Source organism: Apium graveolens, chromosome 7, assembly GCF_009905375.1.
Source record: "Apium graveolens cultivar Ventura chromosome 7, ASM990537v1, whole genome shotgun sequence".
Taxonomy (NCBI): Eukaryota; Viridiplantae; Streptophyta; class Magnoliopsida; order Apiales; family Apiaceae; genus Apium; species Apium graveolens.
In genome coordinates, this window is record NC_133653.1 from 231137720 (window position 1) to 231155944 (window position 18225).

The following is an 18225-nucleotide window of genomic DNA, read 5'->3' on the forward strand; positions in this document are numbered from 1 at the left end:
CGGGTTCCGTTCTACCTGGCGACCCGACAACACAGCTTAACTCCTAAGCTGACTCTTTAAATTGGAATACTTCTATCTATGCTCCCAGATACTTATATACAATAAAATTAATTAATCAACACTTAATCACATAATTTATAATCACAGCACATAAATTACACTTTATTCACTTAATTACGTCGTAAAATTCTTTGTCGTCACAAGATTCATCACCAATGATGAGCTCAAATGGGTGATCCTTTGTCCATTTCCTTTGTTGAAGTAGATTAGCTCTAGATGAAGAGGCCTCATGGTTGTCTTGATGTGTGATTGAGTTTTGATTATTAGAAACTCCCCCTGAGTTTATGAATCTTTGATTTGAGAAAGGAGAACTTTTTGTAAGTGATCTATTCTGACTTTTAGCTTCTTTTGATGACCCGACAGATGGTGAAGTTTGAGTACTGACGGATGAAGCTGGTTGTCTCCCGACGGATAAAGCAGATTGTCTCTCAACGTATGAAACATTTTGCAACTCGACAGATGTTGAATTTTGTGCTTCATTGGTAGTAGATTTTTCTGCATTATCCTTTGATACTGTTTCTTGATCACTTTCATCATCACTGTCATCACTAACCATCTCCACATTGTCAAATTTGAGGCTCTCATGGTAATCTCCATCTTGTATTCCTTCAATCTTTTTATCATCAAACACAACATGTATTGATTCCACAACAATGTTGGTTCTCAGATTGTAGACTCTGTATACTTTACCAACAACATATATAACAAAAATTCCTTCATCTGCTTTAGCATCAAACTTCCCATTCTGATCAGTTTGATTTCTCAAGATATAGCATTTGCAGCCAAAGACATGAAGAAAGTTTAGAGTTGGCTTCTTGTTCTTGAACAATTGGTAGGGAGTCATGCATTTTGCTTGATTAACCAAAGAAATATTCTAAGTGTAACATGCAGTATTTACAGCTTCAGCCCAGAAATATGTTGGTAACTTAGATTCTTCAAGCATTGTCCTTGCAGCTTCAATAAGTGATCTGTTCTTTCTTTCTACCACTCCATTTTGTTGTGGAGTTCTTGCTGCTGAAAACTCATGCAAAATCCCATTTTCTTCACAAAATGCTCTCATGATAGAATTCTTGAACTCAGTTCCATTGTCACTCCTGATTCTTCTAACTTTGAAATCTGGGTGATTATTGACTTGCCTTATGAGATTGATGATGATTTCACTAGCCTCATCTTTAGACTTAAGGAAATATGTCCAAGAGAACTTTGAGAAATCATCTACAATTACTAGGAAAAATCTTTTTCTAGAGATGGACAACACATTGACTGGTCCAAACAAATCCATGTGCAGTAGTTGCAAAGGTTCTTCAATTGTTGAATCAAGCTTCTTTCTGATTGATGCTTTGATTTGTTTAACCTTTTGGCAAGCATCACACAGTCCATCCTTAGAAAACTCCACTTGAGGAATACCTCTAACTAGTTCTTACTTTACGAGCTCATTCATGGTCTTGAAGTTTAGATGGGATAGCTTCTTGTTCCATAGCCAACTTTCATCTTGACTTGCTTTACTGAGAAGACAAGTAACAGATTCTGCATTTGATGAGTTGAAGTCAGCTAGCTACACATTTCTTTTTCTCACTCCAGTGAGAACCACTTTGTTGCTCCTCTTGTTTGTCATAACACAGGCTTCTGAGTTGAAGGTCACTGAATTGCCTTTATCACAAAGCTGGCTGATACTCAACAAATTGTGGTTGACCTCCTCAATGATGACATTTTCTTTTGAAATCAAGCCATTTCCCAAGTATAACCCTTGCTGTCATCTCCAAAAGTAATACTTGGGCCAGCTCTCTCCTTGAACTCTGTGAGCAGGGTATAATCACCAGTCATGTGTCTCGAACAACCACTATCCAAGTACCACAGATTTTTTCTGTTTCCCTGCACACATTAAAATCAAATCAAGTTGATTTTGGTACCCAAGTTTTCTTGGGTCCTGCCTTGTTAGCTTTCTTCTTCTGTAACTTAGGTTTGATCTCATTTGACTTGGGGATATCAGATTAATCCTTATTCATCTGAGTTGGACCTTTGAAACCATTCATTAAAACAGAATTATCATGCACATTTTGATTAACATGAAATGGCATGCTATTAGCAAACATGTTATTCCACTAGGGCATGCTAAATGGCATTGGAGGCATACTAAATGCAGCATAATAGGATTAGGTGCAAATGGCATATTAGAAAATTGTGCATTCATATTCTGTGTAGACATAGCATTCATAGGCATAGAAGGCATGGCATTCATGTTGGGAAAAAGGGAGGGTACAGACAAAGGAGTAGGCAATGCAAGTTTGCAATTAACAGACAAATGATTAGCACTACCACACTTAACACAGATTTTTCTAGGAGCATACTTGTCAGGTGTGTAGTTGTTATGTTTGTTAATCCCTACTTTACCATTTCTATTATTTTTCTTTTTAGCCTCTATTTTAACCTCAATCTTTTCTAGTCTATCATTCAACTGCTTGATGGACAGATGACCGACATTCACTTTCTTCTCCTTCACTTGACTAGTTTCTCCTGAAATGAAGTTTTTGGAAACTAATCCATATTTTTCATTTAACTTAGCAAGTTTGGCTTTACTCACAGGTTTGCTTACAGCCGACGGATGAGGATTTATGTCACTCGACGGATAATCCTTTTGGTTATCCGGTGGATGGCTGTCATCATCCGTCGAGTCCATATCTGTTAGCAATCCTTCAACCAAATTGGATTCCAGCTTCTCCTTATTCTTCTTCCAGGCTGTATCACAAAAGGACTCAATACCTTGAACTTTGGTGATTTGAGCATGAACATCTCTAGATGTTTTCCATGCCTTAATCACCTCCTATTCTCGTTCAAGCTGCTTCTTCAAAATCTCTTCTTTCTTCAAGGACTCAGTTAATTTATCCTTAGAAATCTTACACTCAATTCTCAGTTTTTCAAATTCAATAAACTGAGACTCTAGCACATTATTTCTCCCACTTAAAAACAAATTGTTTTCTTTGATTTTAGCATTTTCCTTAGTGAGGGACTTAAGTGTAAGACACAAATGATATAATTCTATAGACATGTCATTTATTGCATCATTACACTCAGCTTTAGATAAATGTGCAAGGTTAGTGGTGATTACCTGATTACTTGAAGAACGTGTCTCTGTTTCATCAGACTTGGCCATTAGGGCTAGATTGACATAGCTGACATCTTCATCCTCATCCAGACCATCTGCTGCCCAGTCATTTTTTTGTGTAATGAAAGCCCTTTCATTTTGTTTGAGCAACTCAAAATATTTCTGTTTATAATCCACAGGCTCAAACTTCTTCTTGCTGGAATCTGACTTTCTACACTCACTGGCAAAGTGCCCTGCCAAGCCATATTTGAAATATTTGAATTTTGATTTATCCACCATGTTTCTGTTTGGCTTAGCTGCTCCAAAGTTCTTCTTGAACTTGAGCTTGGTAAATCTTCTGGAAAGAAATGCTAGATGTTCATCAATGTCATCCATATCATCTTGGCTCAAAGAATCTTCATTTTCTGCTACCAGCCCATTGCCCTTATTTTCACAGACATTTGAAGTAGACTCAACAGCTTCTATCTTCATTTCCTTCTCTTTCTCTAACTCAGGAACCAGTGCAATGGACCCTCCTTTCTTTCTCCCTTTCTCCATTCTTTCATCTTGCTCTATTTCAAGCTCATAAGTCTTTAGAATTCCATACAGTCTCTCTAATGTAAACTCCTTGTATTCTTGTGAATTTCTCAAGGAGACTGTCATTGGTTTCCATTCTTTTGGAAGGGATCTCAGAAATTTGAGGTTAGAATCCTTGCTTTGGTACACTCTTCCATGCAGCTTCAGAGCATTTAGTAGCTTTTGAAATCTACTAAAGATATCAGTGAGAGTTTCACCTTCTTTAAAGTGGAAATGCTCATATTGCTGAATTAGTAACTGCATCTTGTTTTCTCTAACTTGTTCAGTGCCATCACAAATTATTTGAATGGTGTCCCAAACCTCTTTGGCTATCTTGCAATTTATGATGTTGTCAAACATGTCACCATCAACTCCATTGAACAGAATATTCATGGCCTTCTTGTCTTTCCTGACTTGTTCAATATCAGGATCTGACCATTCATGCCTTGGCTTGGGAACTGATGGCTCATTTCCAGTTGCAGCTCTCATTGGTACATGAGGACCTCTCTCTATGCAATCCACATAGGCCTCATCTTGAGAAAGTAAATGAAGATGCATCTTTACCTTCCAGTGATATTAATTATCTTTGTCCAGAAAAGGAATCTTGACTTCAACATCCTTCTTGTTCATCTTGCTGTTTGTTGTGATCTTTAAACTCTTTGTTCTTCAAGAGCTCGCTTTTATACCAATTGTTAATCCCTAACAATGCAACAAGAATTACATAAGGGGGGTTGAATGGAATTCTTGAAACTTTTTCTGAATTATAAAATGTTCTAACTCAAAATATATGTATGGGTGTTTTGATTTTCAAAGTGCGGAATGATAAGTTAAAATGAATCAAAACACAAAGTAATAAAAACACAAGTCTTTAAAACTTTCTGGTGGATTTGAATGTATCCACCAGATATATATATATATATATATATATATATATATATATATATATATATATATATATATATATATCGAGAGAACCCTGTGAAGTTTGAATAGCTCACAGCTGCTTACAAATAAGAACAACTAAACTTACAGAGAAATGCTAAAGGATACAACTTATAATTGTTTCTTTGAGAAATGTATTGCTTAGTCTTGCCGTTGTTCTACTTGCTACTCTTGGTTTATATATCACCAAGATTACACAGTAATAAGACAAGATAATAAAACAAAACCTATCAAGTCTAATACTATGCTGCTTCATTACTCTATTCCAGCATCTTTGAATATCTTCATAATAGCATGGAAATGGAAATGCTTCTTTGTTCTCAAAAACCCAGTTGAATAGGATGCCACATTCCTTTTGTAAACACTCGACGCATGTGACTGTGTTGTCACTGTCAACAGATGTTTGAATTGATCATCCGTGGGGTACATGCTTGTTATCCGTCGGGTAGCCTTGTTGATCATCCGTCGGGTAGCTTTGTTAATCATCCGTCGGGTAGCCATTTAACACTTGACTCTATTTCATTTGTGCAGAATTACAAGACATCATCTATTTACATTTAATCAACCTATTCTGCATATCTACTAGCAGTCTACATGATTCATAAGCTACTACAAAATCTATACAAAGGTGTTTGCAGAAATGTGATACATGACTTATTGTTACATAAGCTACTCACTCGATGGATATCAAATTATCATCCGTCGGGACTATATTGAGTCATCCGTCGGGACTATATTCCTTATCCTCCGAGTGCTACATAATTCACTAAGTTGAATCTACTAAGGTGTTTTGTTAATGAAATTATCAAGTTCACAACATATTCCCAACACAAGGTGACAACAATATTTTACATAATACCCTGAAGGACAAAGACTTCCTTCATGCCAAGGATATAAAATCCAAAGATTCTGAAATCTCTTTCCTTAAGAGCAAAGTGGCAAATTCAACCTCTCAGCTTGAAATAGCTAACAAGACAGCCGAATCTCTTCACCAAGAGTTGGCTTAAGTCAAAGCGAGGGTTGAATACCTTGAAGGCCAGGAGAGGAATGGTTGGATGGAGGATAGGAGGATCATCACAGACGAAGCCTTTGCTAATGGTTTCCACTTTTACAGGACAGGGTTCATGGCGAATGATCCTGAGTACAGCTTCGAGAAGTTTGGCGAAGAAACTATTATCGAGATGGCAGAGTTCAAGAGGGAGTTTGCCAAGGAGATCCAAAAAAAGGATTGAGCTTGGGTTGGAGGAAGTTGAGGGTGCTCCTAATGATGAGCCTGAGAAGGACGCGCCTGAGGTTGATCCCTCTATTCCTCTCCAATCCATTCCTCCAACCGGTGAAAATCAGGGCGCGCCCTAATTTATTATCATGTTTAAACTACATCTGAACTAAGTCTTCTAATACTTTGAGGAGCCAACCCTCATTTGATGCTGTGCAAAGTTGTATGACTATATTTTACTACTCTTTTATTTAATGTTTCATTTATCTTTATTTTTCTTACCAAGTAGTTCTTCTGCAAAATCTTCTCAAGTACCAAATTGATGGCGCGCCTTGATGAATAAGACTTATCTTAAAACATTCTTTTCAAGGGTAAAACTATCAAGGCGCCTCTACCTCTAGGGTGCGCCTTGTTTTGTTTAGGTTTTTGCCTTAGTTTTTTCCAAACAACCACACACCTTTCTTCTTTTGACGAGATTTGCTAAGTGTATAGAATTTTGAGGTGCGTCCATTTATAGAGGCGTGTTTTTGCATCCATGAATTAACAATTTTCCAACTGGGCGCGCCTCTGGTTTTTTACATATTTTCTTAGATAGCATATTTTACAACTTCTGGTTTAGAGGGCATATCTTCTAGTACAATAATAGAGTTTTGTTGTCATACCATATCGTGGATATCTTCTATTAGTGCATCATAAATATATTTTTCCATATTATGGGCTTTGTTATTAGGGTGCGCCCTAACTTACAGTTTATATGCCAGGCAATTAAAGCAATTTGAATCAACTTTTTCCTTTTATTAATAATGTGCTCTAGTATAAAAATTACACCAGTCCCATGGCTACTATGCTCTGTAGGGAAATTCTTTGAAAAAATTTTCCTTCTTCTAGCTCCAAGGTTCGTAATCATATATACTACGTAGCTGTATGAACAGTTACGTGATAACTCAACACAATAACAATACTAGAACAGGACAGGTTAATAATACTACGTCTACACAAGAAATCAGGAAGAATGAAGACAAGGCAAATACAAAGAATCAGAAGACTTTCAGGTTTTCAGAAATATTGAAGATTCAGTATACAAGTGCTACATGAAGATTTCAGTGAATTGGCATTGATTGGAGATAGACAGTGTTCGAAGTATAGGAATCTGAAGAATTGAAGACAGGGTATAGACAGAGGTTAATGAAGACGTTGTCTAAAGTACCAGAAAGGATTCCAGTGAAAGTATAATTTTTTATTAAAAGTCAGTGTTCGAAGCAATAAAGTTAAGGCAAGCTTAATAATGTAATCAAGGCTATAATACGAAGACCTGAATCGGGGTTAGTCGTCTATGAACCAGACTAGTTGCACTAGGCGTCAACAGCTCGTGAAAGGAATCTGGGTATTATTTATAGAAGAATTGTTAAGTTAAGGAACGTACTTGGATTGAACGTTTATCTATTAAAGTACGAGAAGAGGTGCGCGAAGTATACAGCTAAGCGGCTCAAGGGACTAGCAAAGTTTAAAGTTTAATTGTTAAATTAAATAAATTTATTTAATAGACTTTAATATAATTTATTTAATAAACTTAAATTGATTTATCTTATAAACTTTAAATAAGTTTATTTTATAAATCTAAATTAGTTTATTTATATATGTTATATTTAAGATAATTTTATAAATTAATTTAATTACAATTTAAATTAAAAGAAAACAAAATAAAAAAAGAAAGAAAAGAAAAATAAAAAAAGAGAGAAAACGAAAAAGAAAACAAAAACAAAAAGAAAAAAAAAGAAAAGAAAAAAGAAAAGAAAAATAAAAAGAAATAGAAAATAAAAGAAAATCAAAAAGAAAGAAAAGAAATAAAGAAATAAAGAAACCAAGGGGGGACATTGTCGCCACAGATGTAGTGTGGTTTATTAGTTAAGTACAAGATGTACTAGTACCCCCTGTGGTCGCCACATGGGAGTTAGAATAATAAATAAAAAGATTACTCCTCCCTCCTGTACCTTCCTGTCGCCACAGAACTACTTGGTCGCCAGAGAAAAAGCTGTCGCCACAGAAGCTCCTCAATTCTCAACCACACAATTTTATTGTGTATAAAGTCTACACTTTGCAGCAGAAGATAGTCAGCCATTCATTATTTTTCTGTTCATCTTCTCTCCCAAAAGAGAAGTGAAAATGGAAGCATTGATTTACAGAGAAGCTCAAGCTATTTGTATATCCGTTTAACTTCTCACCGGAGTAACGTTATAATGCCCGATTTAACTCTTGTATATTCTTAGGGGCATTATAATCGTTACCCGGTAATTAAATTATAGTACAAACTAAAGCGATATCATTATATAGGATTTGATTTATAAATCTTTGTAGTTGCTAGAAACTTTGTTGTTCTTAGATTGTAGCCGGTTAATTTATTTACCGGAGTGTAGCAACACCCCTCGAGGATTTATATACGAATATATATTTCCCCGAATATTTTGTGTTTCTCGTTTTTATCGTTCCAAACACTATTCCTCTCAAGAACATGAAACCACTAACCAAGCACTAAATATTTTATCCGCTAAAGATTCGAAAGAATTTCTAAATTTAGCGATTATCGTATTCAACCCCCCCTTCTACGATAAATCGGGACCTAACAATTGGTATCAGAGCTGACTGATTGATATACAAATCAGGATCTTAAAAATAATTTATTTTATTAATTTTTCATTTACATAAATTTATTTGTAAATTTGATTTAGAAAATTTATTTTATAAATTTAATTTAAATAAGTTTATTATAAACTTAATTTAAATAAAATTATTTTATAAATTTAACTAAATTTATTTACTACTTAAATTTTAGTGAATAAAAGTTCTTAATTTATTTTATTTTCCGAATTGATTTTGCTGACAGATTAAAGCTCCTAATTACTGCCATTGTTTTGTTCGGATTCTTTGTTCAACTTGCCAGTTATTTGAAATGTGATTTGGCAGCTCTTTCAAAAGCGTACATGGCAGCAAAGTCTCACTCGCCTGTTTCTCAAAACAGCTCACACGCAGAACAGGGCAAGTGTAACACGCGCAGCTTTACAAGGGAACAACAGTTGTATTTGGCAGCCTCTGTGTATGTCACGCGCGGGAATTGCAGCTGTTTGCAGCTCGATTGTGGTGGCCACGTGCGGGGAAAAGGAACCTCAGGAATGCATGTGCTGTCACGCGCGGGAGGACTTTTATTTCACGCACGGATTAACAGGCAGCCCTAGTACATAATTTGATTTCCAAGGCATGTACTCCTCACCTTGTAGTCGCCACACAAAAACAATTACTAGTCGCCAGAGAAAGGAACATATACTGCCAGGAATTAAATGGTAATGCAAAGTCAATTTCTCTGTTGCGACGGCTCTCTGAGTGATACAAGGTCGCTAGATAGCAAGGAAAAGGCGGCGCAAGGTGACTCTAATCGTCACAGCCTGCTAGTCGCCACACATGACTTAACAAATTTTTGAAACCCGAAAATTAATTATTTCTTATTTATTTATTTTTCCATAAAATTTTAAAAATCATAAATTAATTTTTTCTTAAATAATAATTTACGTTTTATTTTAATTTTTAAGAAAATTCGAAAATATTGAAAATTCAATTTTTCATAAATATTTATTTTTGATTAATTTATTTTCTAAGAAAATTAAAAATATTGGAAATTTAAATTTCTCTTAAATATTAAATTAAGGGCACTCAAATATTGGTAGACTCAGGATTCTTCTGGGTTTTTAAAGTGGATTTTAATCTTTTGAAGAAAATGAAGACCATGTGCTATTCAGACGAAAATTATAGATAATGGTTTTCTTACTCCAATGAAACTGATTTTAAGACCTACAGACGAAAATTGTAGAACCTCCTCAAAGGCTTACTTCATAGGATACCACTGGGTTTTCAGACGCAGGAATATAATGAAATTTCTACGGGGAATCAATGAGATCAAAGAGGTAGGAATTGTGGAGGTCAGAGAGAATAGTGGGGACAAACAAACATCTCAATTACATGCAATATAATTGGAGCCTCGGGATAGAATGTAGAAGTCACTGATAGTTGAATCAGAAGAAGCTTAGGTAGAAGTACTTGAGGGACTGGACGTCAGGGCAGTGCTTCACTTATCAGGGTAGTTTAGTTACATCAGATTCACAAGGAGTACATAAGCTATATCCAAGGATCAAGCCTATCTATTCTGAAGCAGAGATTCTTACAGATTCTGTTCAAGAGGTGGTTACAGACTGAGAACGGGACATAAACAAGATTTGATAGCTACAAGTTTGACAAGCAACATGTGTCAAGTAACTATCAGGGGTTTGCTACAACAGAACAAGAAGCTTGACAACCAAGGATGAGTAGGGATTCAGTTGAAGACTTGAGACAAAGGTGGAATGTTTTCTTAGGGAAGCAGCCAGTCAAAGCTTATAGTGCACGGGAAAGAGTTGGGATGGATCAGATAACGAGAATCATGAATATCTTGCTTTCATAGCAATCTTTGAAGATGGTCCAACTCACATATCTCAGGTTTCAAATTCTTGAACCACTGCAATACTTTTCTCTCAATATTCAATGTATGATAAGATCTTAGTGTTTAAATGTTTAACACTCGCACAAGCATGATAGCATCACACCTAGATAATGCTGAACTAGTTCACTAGATTATTTTATGGTAACTAGGATTGATGTTTAACTTGTTCATATTACATTAGATGATCTTAAATAATTGTTTGAATATTTGTTGAACATGATTAATTGCTTTAGTGAGGTATATGTTTTTCTAGCATATAATACCTTTGTTAATGCTTACTCTTTGTATCCTATTACATTGTGATTTATTCATTTGAACTGAATTGTTTGTTAAGAGGTATTAATTTATAATTGGATTGAGATAGATAGATGAGATTCATCAACAGGATTGGACTAGATAGAATTAGTGATTTATTTGTTAATTCTGTTTATTCCATATCATATCTGTCTTGCTTAATTCTTATGTGTAATATTTCTGAATGAATGCCATGTATTCTTAACACAATGCTTGCTTATTCTTTATGTCATGAATGCATCTCTTAGTACTTGCATTAATTGTAGAAAAGGCATGTTTAGGATTACAATAGGGTAAAGACTGCTAGTCCTTCCAATGTAAGGTTGGAACCATTTTTCCCTAGCCTAGAGACAATTTTGTCAAGGGTATTAAAATGGAGAAAATGGCCAGTCAAAGATAAGAATTAGCATGATAAGGTTGCAGCTGTTGTTATCTCTGATTATAATGATATTTCTAATCCATCTGGACCCAAACTGATAAGTTGGGTACCAAGAACTGTTAATCCATTTGTGAGTGCAGGACATAACAGGTTAATTGATTCATATGTATTCTTGGTAATTCATACTCAAGGCATATTTTCAAAGAAAGAGCTTCACAATCAAATGTGATTGAGAAAAGCTATTTCATCAATAATCTTTGGAGATGACAACAAAGGTTTTTATTACGGGACAAGCTATACAGAAGAAGGGATGTCAGCATGAATTGAACAATTGGTATCACTGATAACAACTAATCATTCGAGTCATTGATAACAATTGAAGCAACTTCCTTGCTGAAGAATCAAGGCACAAATCCTCTTATCAGACAGTTCTGCATCAAAGGACAAAATGTCAATTTAATGAAGGATTAACATTTCATCTGAAGCAGGAAGATTGAGAAGCTTGCTCTTTTTAGAGTAAGGAAAGGAAATGCTCGTGGCTAGACTGGAACTCTGAAAAGGTGAAGTCAATGGTGTCTACCGTAAAGCTCCATCTGACAAAAGTTTAGCTCTGGCATTAGAAGCTCTCACCCTTGAACATCAACTCAAGGAACTATTTTGTGAAAATGGGTTAGTGAGAGGACTGCCTCATCTGGAATTCAGAAGGATGATAAATGTGAGGCATGTCAAGAAGAGAAGTCAAAGACAACATCACATCAAAGTAAAGATATACCTCAGTGATGGTGGTTGACTACTCTTATCAAACAAAGTTGTTGTTCGTGCGTTCTCAAGACAAGACATCACAGATAGTGATTGATCACATCAAGATCAAGCTGGAAGCAGCTGTAAAAGAAATGATCCTGTGGTCAGATAATGGGACTGAATTCAAAAAGTAGTTCTGATTAATATCTGTAACATCAAGAATATTTTAAGACATATTCAGCATTGGGAGCTCCGTTTTAGAATGGAGTGGTACAAAGGAATGAACATAACTTGATTAAAGCTACAAGGAAAATATCAAGCTAATCAAGACTTCCTAAATACAAAAGGCCTGGAGCAGTCAAGACAGTTTGCAACAAGTTAGATCAAGCCTTGATCAAGGTGTATACATGAAGACCACTAATGAATCAATGACCAACAAGAGAATGTTCTACAAAAGCAAACAATAAAATGTTTTTAGTTGTTTAAAGATCTTGGCATTTGAAGCTAAGACAAGTTAGGATATTTTCCATGGCTACTTAGTGGAGTATATAATCTATAGGGCATTTGTGGTTAATCAACAGAAGATGATAGACAGTCTAAGTGCATAGTTCAACAACTCAATACTCCAAGCTGTTAAAGGAGAAATTAATGGTATTGATGATTCATATCCAAGCGGTGGAATGGAAGTGTATAACATAACTCATTATTTCAATGAAGCCAGTCAGCAAGGGTAAGAATTTTCAGGAAATCCCAACAACAGCTTAGGGTGAGCAACAAAAGAAGGATCAGCTAGTCAGATACAACACCGCATTGAATATCAAGAGGACACTACAAGAACATATCTGCTGAGACAAAGGGTTTGATGTCAATATTATTCCCAGAGTCTAGTTCTTAAGTGATCTAGATGGTGGAGTAATGATTAGCAGGGCTACTGAGTGCGAATGATAATTTCTCTAGTTTTCTATCTAAGGAAGAAACTAAGAAAGTTACAGAAGCTCTGATAGATCTGGATTGATTGGGTGATTACAAAGCAAGATGAACTCAATCAGTCAGCAAGCAGATTGAAGGGAAGTTGGTATCCAAACCAAATGACAGTATTGTAATTGGTACAAGGATAACCAGAAATCAAACTGGACGACAATGGCATTGTTACGAGGGACAAGGCCAGACTTGATGCTAGGTTATTATCAGGAAGCAGTATGTAACAGATAGCACCAATGACGAGACTTGAGGATATTATGACATATTAGGAACCTGATGCATATTACACTTGGAATTGGACTCTAGTAGATATGTACAAGTGCACTCCTGGTTGGTGAGTCAAAAGAGGAAGTCAATGCACCATATTTCATGGACTTTGCAGTTGCAGATCTATTGGACTATGCATATATCTTCTTTAAAATCTCACTTCAGGTTAATATGAACTAGTATACTACTCAAGCAATCATCAAGGACATGATATGACACTATAACTGAAGTTACAAGTTTAATATAAACTAGTAGAGTCGTTATACTAATAACTCTCTTATCACTAGGCACAAACATATTGTTTTATATGTGCAGTGATATAATGATAATGTTATATGTTGGTCTACTAACAAAAACTTGTGCAAGATTATTTGCTAAGTAATTGCAGAGTAGGTATGGAGGAGCATGTCGAAAAAGTTGTAATTCTTTTTGGGAGTACTTTAAGCAGACCATTAGAATAATTCTTTTAAGAGCTCAAGCAAGCCAAAAGAATAATTCTTTTAGGAGCACAAGTAAACCAAAAGAATGACGGCAATACAAGTAAGTTAAGGATCTTTTGAAGATGCAAAATTTGGAAGATTCTGAACATGCCAAGACTACTTACCAACAGAAACCACTAAAGCTTGATTAGTGCAACTCAGGTATAATGACAAGCTATAGAGGTATGACAAGCTCACCCTTTTACTCAAATGCTAATAGACAACATGTAATGTTCTTAAGATTCGAATGTGCAAGGTTCCAAGTGGATCCTAGAGAATCCAATTTTATAGCTATTAACAAGATTATTAGATATCTTAAGGGACTACCAACTCTTGGAGTAAAGTACCCTAAAGATATTGTGCTTAACATGTTTGGCTATATAGATATAGATTACACAGGTTGTAAGAAAGACATGAGAAGCATCTCTGAAGCTGTCAACCTAAGTGACAGGAGAAGCATATCAGGAAGTTGTCAACTTCGTGAAAGAAGATTGATTTCTTATTATAATAAGAAACAACTTCAAATCCAATAACTCTGTGGAACACTCTATGACAAGGAACCTTCATACTAGGTATCATTTCTTTAGAGAGCATGTCTTTTAGTCAAAGAGTCACTTGCAGAAACATGTATTAAATTACTTGATAAAGTTAATTTTTCAAGACTGGTTTGTAAGTGTAGGATACCATTCATTTCATATTAGCTGGAAATCCCATCTGCAAGGAATTCTTCATATAAGTTCACAAGTATTAAATCTTTAATATTTAAAGGACTTGTGAATTTATCAGTAATCCAACACCTCGTACTTAGTGTTACTATCTTGATTATCATGATTACAATGTCATATACATTTGTGGTAGTTAAATAGTATAGCATTAAGTTTGAATATTATTTTAATTGATTTAAATTATGACTGTAGACAATTCCTTCCATATCAATCTCATAATTTGAATTATATTAAAATAATATACAGCATAGTTATTTGTATCTTGTACGAATAATTGTGATACTTTTAGTATTAGTGATATTATTTAGAATTTTTGTTCTAAGTAATCAATGCTTATTTCTAAAATCACTAATATTGAAAGTTGAATTATTTTCTAAGTTATGTGTATAAAACTCTCAATATTTTATATGCTTAGAAAGTATTTCTAAAATTATAAATATTTAAGTGCTAGTATCTAACTCATAGATATTTAGTATTTATTTATTTAAGTATTTATTTTGGGTAGTTTGGATTATGGAAATTGAAGCAATTCAATGATTTTATTTGCTCCATAATTTAAACTAACTTAAAATAAATAAGCAGCATGATTGATTATAACTAAATTTGTCAACAATTGATATCTAGTATATTGATTGTAACTGTCTTCTTCTTGTTCTTTGCTATAATGCCCATTCCGGGATGAGTTCAAAGAGAAAGAAGATAGGCCGGCCAACTTGCTTAGACGTGCATGCTAGCCGCTACAACCTAAATCGAAGAAGTGTATCACAAGGCGGCAGGCTTCGCTAGATTAAAAAAGTAGTGTATGGGGCTTCCCTTGCATTGCCTTAATTATGAGATTTTGGTTTTAGTGAATTTAGCAATGTTCACATCTCAAGAATTCACTAAAATCAGAATCATGATTGTAGCATGATTAGTTGTATGCTAATTTTTGACTAATATCAGTTAATGATATTCAGTTAAGAGTTCAAGTATGAACTAATTATGATGTATTAGTATTGGTAACATTACTTAGAACTCCTCTAAGTAATCAATGCTTATCTTCAGTCACTTATACTAATATAGAAAGTGTGGAAATTTTTCTTGAGTACAACTATGGTTAAAATGTTTGATTGCTTTATTAGAAGTAACTATATGTTGTCAAGTTAAAAATAATTTCTATACTTATTTGCAAATTTCTAAACACTTTGATAATAGATGAAATACTCAATGGATCAAAGTATATGGAACTTAGAATATTTTTCTAAGATTGCAAACAAGTCAATGTCGGTTAATGTTGCTTTATTTATCGAACCAATATTGTTTGAGATATTACAGTTGTTAGGAGTTAACAATTGTATGATATATGAAATTGAATGTTGATGTCTTTTTGATAGATAATTGGTATTTAATTCATTGATATCTTATTTTAATATTTAAAATAGGATGCAACATAATTATTGGTATCTAAAATACTTGACAAGTATCAGTCAATGATATACTGTTAATATTTTATTACAGATAATTGTGAGACTTTAAGTTCTAGTGAATTTATATGAGTTGTTATATCTGACAGATTCACTATAATTTAAAATCAGCAGCATAGTCATTCTTGTTAAGATTGTTTATCAATACACAATGTTATTGATAATAATTTTATAAAGATAGATTATGGAGCTTTTGATATGAATGAGAATTGCATAGACTTTACCCTTAGTGATCAATACTTTTACAAAAACTCATTCATATTAAAAGACAAAATCTTTCTTTCTCTTTTTAATACTTCTAGGTCATCAGTCTATGTCTTATCAAATCATTTATCTTTTTAGGTATAAAAATAGACTCATGCACTCGAACAGTTTTAGGAGAAAATCAAACTTCTTTTTACAGTGGTGATTTCTTATTTCATTAAAAAAATTTGAAATCACTATTGAACATCATTTCTCTCAAAAAGATTAAATGCATAATTTTCATTCATTATAGATCTTAAGTGCATTTTATCTCTACATTGCAATATGTTCAGTGATGCAGGTTCAGTCTCCAATGGCATTCTTTCATTGATAGTCATGAGGTTGAAAACCCACAACTTCTATCCCAGACTGTAAAGACAAACACAGAACAGAACCAACCAACACTCTCTTACTATTAAAATGATATATGAATGAGCGGGAGGGAGAAAGTGCCTTAGTGCACCACATAAGGAAGGTTCTGAAGTCAACCCAGCAGCTCTGTCTCCTCCAAAAATGAGTAGTACTTAAACAAAGACAACTGCTAGCCCTCATACATCTTCTCAAAAAGATGTAATGGTTGAAAAGGCACAAAAGCAGTTACTAGATTCATCCTCTCAACATGGTGCGTCTATTGAAATTCTCTTATCGGCCTGGGTATCCGATGTAGTGTCACCACCTCAAATATAAACAATTATTGATGCACAAGGAAAGGTTACACACACAAAGGATGAGTTGACAGAAACAAGAGTTTCGACCATTTTAAGGTCAGATTCGATTGTTCAAGGTTCTTTCATGGACCAATTCCCTTTACAGGTGTTAGGAGAGGATACTGATCCAATAGCCATATGCCAGTGGTCAGTGTCTACCTCCCCAGGACTAATAAACCTGGATGCATCTGCAGATAGTGGATCTGACATAGGTGCAGATCGACAACTTGTTGACAATGATTCAGATATTACCTGATGAGTCACAAGGAAATGTCTTCACAGACATTAGAAGGGAACTTTGATCTTTATGCTAAATTATTTAGATTATTGTTTACCTTCCCAGAGTTCAAACCTGGAACCCTAAAAGGGAAACTAGAAACTTGTAGATTATGACTCAGATTCATCTGACGAGTCTAACAAGGATGGGGATTTACGAACTCCCATTGCACCACCTGTGACCTCCTTAAGGATGGTTAAGGTGATTTTCCTTGCAGGTACAGCTGGATTTTGGAGCTATGAGAGGAGTGATACACTTGTGAGAATGAGTGTAAATACGAGTGGAGAGAAGAGTGAAACACTTGTGAGGTACACGAAACAGAATCACACACTCACAGTGAGGAAGAAAGACAGAAACACCATATCTCATTCCCTATCCCTAAACATGGTTCTTGATACTTCGGGTCTCGAATCTGTTTATGATTATAACCTAACTCTTAGGGACCTAACATTTACAGATTGGATTAGAATACTTCGGGACCTTTGGGAGCTAACAATTGGTAACAATTGGTGATCTCACAGTTGGGAGGTATAAAGAGTTGGGAAGATTGGTGAACATGATGATCAACAATGAAGTCATACTTGCAGCATTTAAAGGGACATGGTTGATCAGAGTTATTTCTTTTCCAACCAAGTAACATATGAGAACTCCTTCAGATAACAGCATACATTCCTTCTTTAAGGGGGAGATAAAAGCTTATATAATAGTTTGAAGGATTCCTCAACTAAGGGGGAGAGATAGCAGGGAGGAAAGAAAAAGGTAAAGCACATGTACACTACACCATACCATTGTTGTTTGTAACTACGGATCATATTATACGGGAGAGGTGGTAAACACAAGGTGATTTCCTAGTAATCAGAAGAAGTGGTTTGGTTCATCACTATTCTTCATAAGAGGAGAAGCTGTTTTCCAAAAGGGGAGTACCATTAGTTCTTATCTGCGGATCCTATTGTACGGGAGAGGTGGTAGAAGAAGGTGATCTCCTTTAAGCAGTTGATTCTCATAGGGGGGAAGCAAGAGAGATATGCGCTTCTCAACAGGAAATGTGGTTGTACAAAAGAAGCTGCTGATGATTACTTTAAGACTGAGAAGTACTATCCGGCAGAGATTTGAAGAACCAAGGAAATGAAGATAAAACTACTTGAAGATCAGTTCAGTGCTAGAGGAACAACCATCTTTCATTTCAGTTACTCAAGAAATCTGGAAATGCGGTATTTGATCCAGAAAACTAGTAGCATTATTTACAAGTCCTGGTACATTACTTTTTC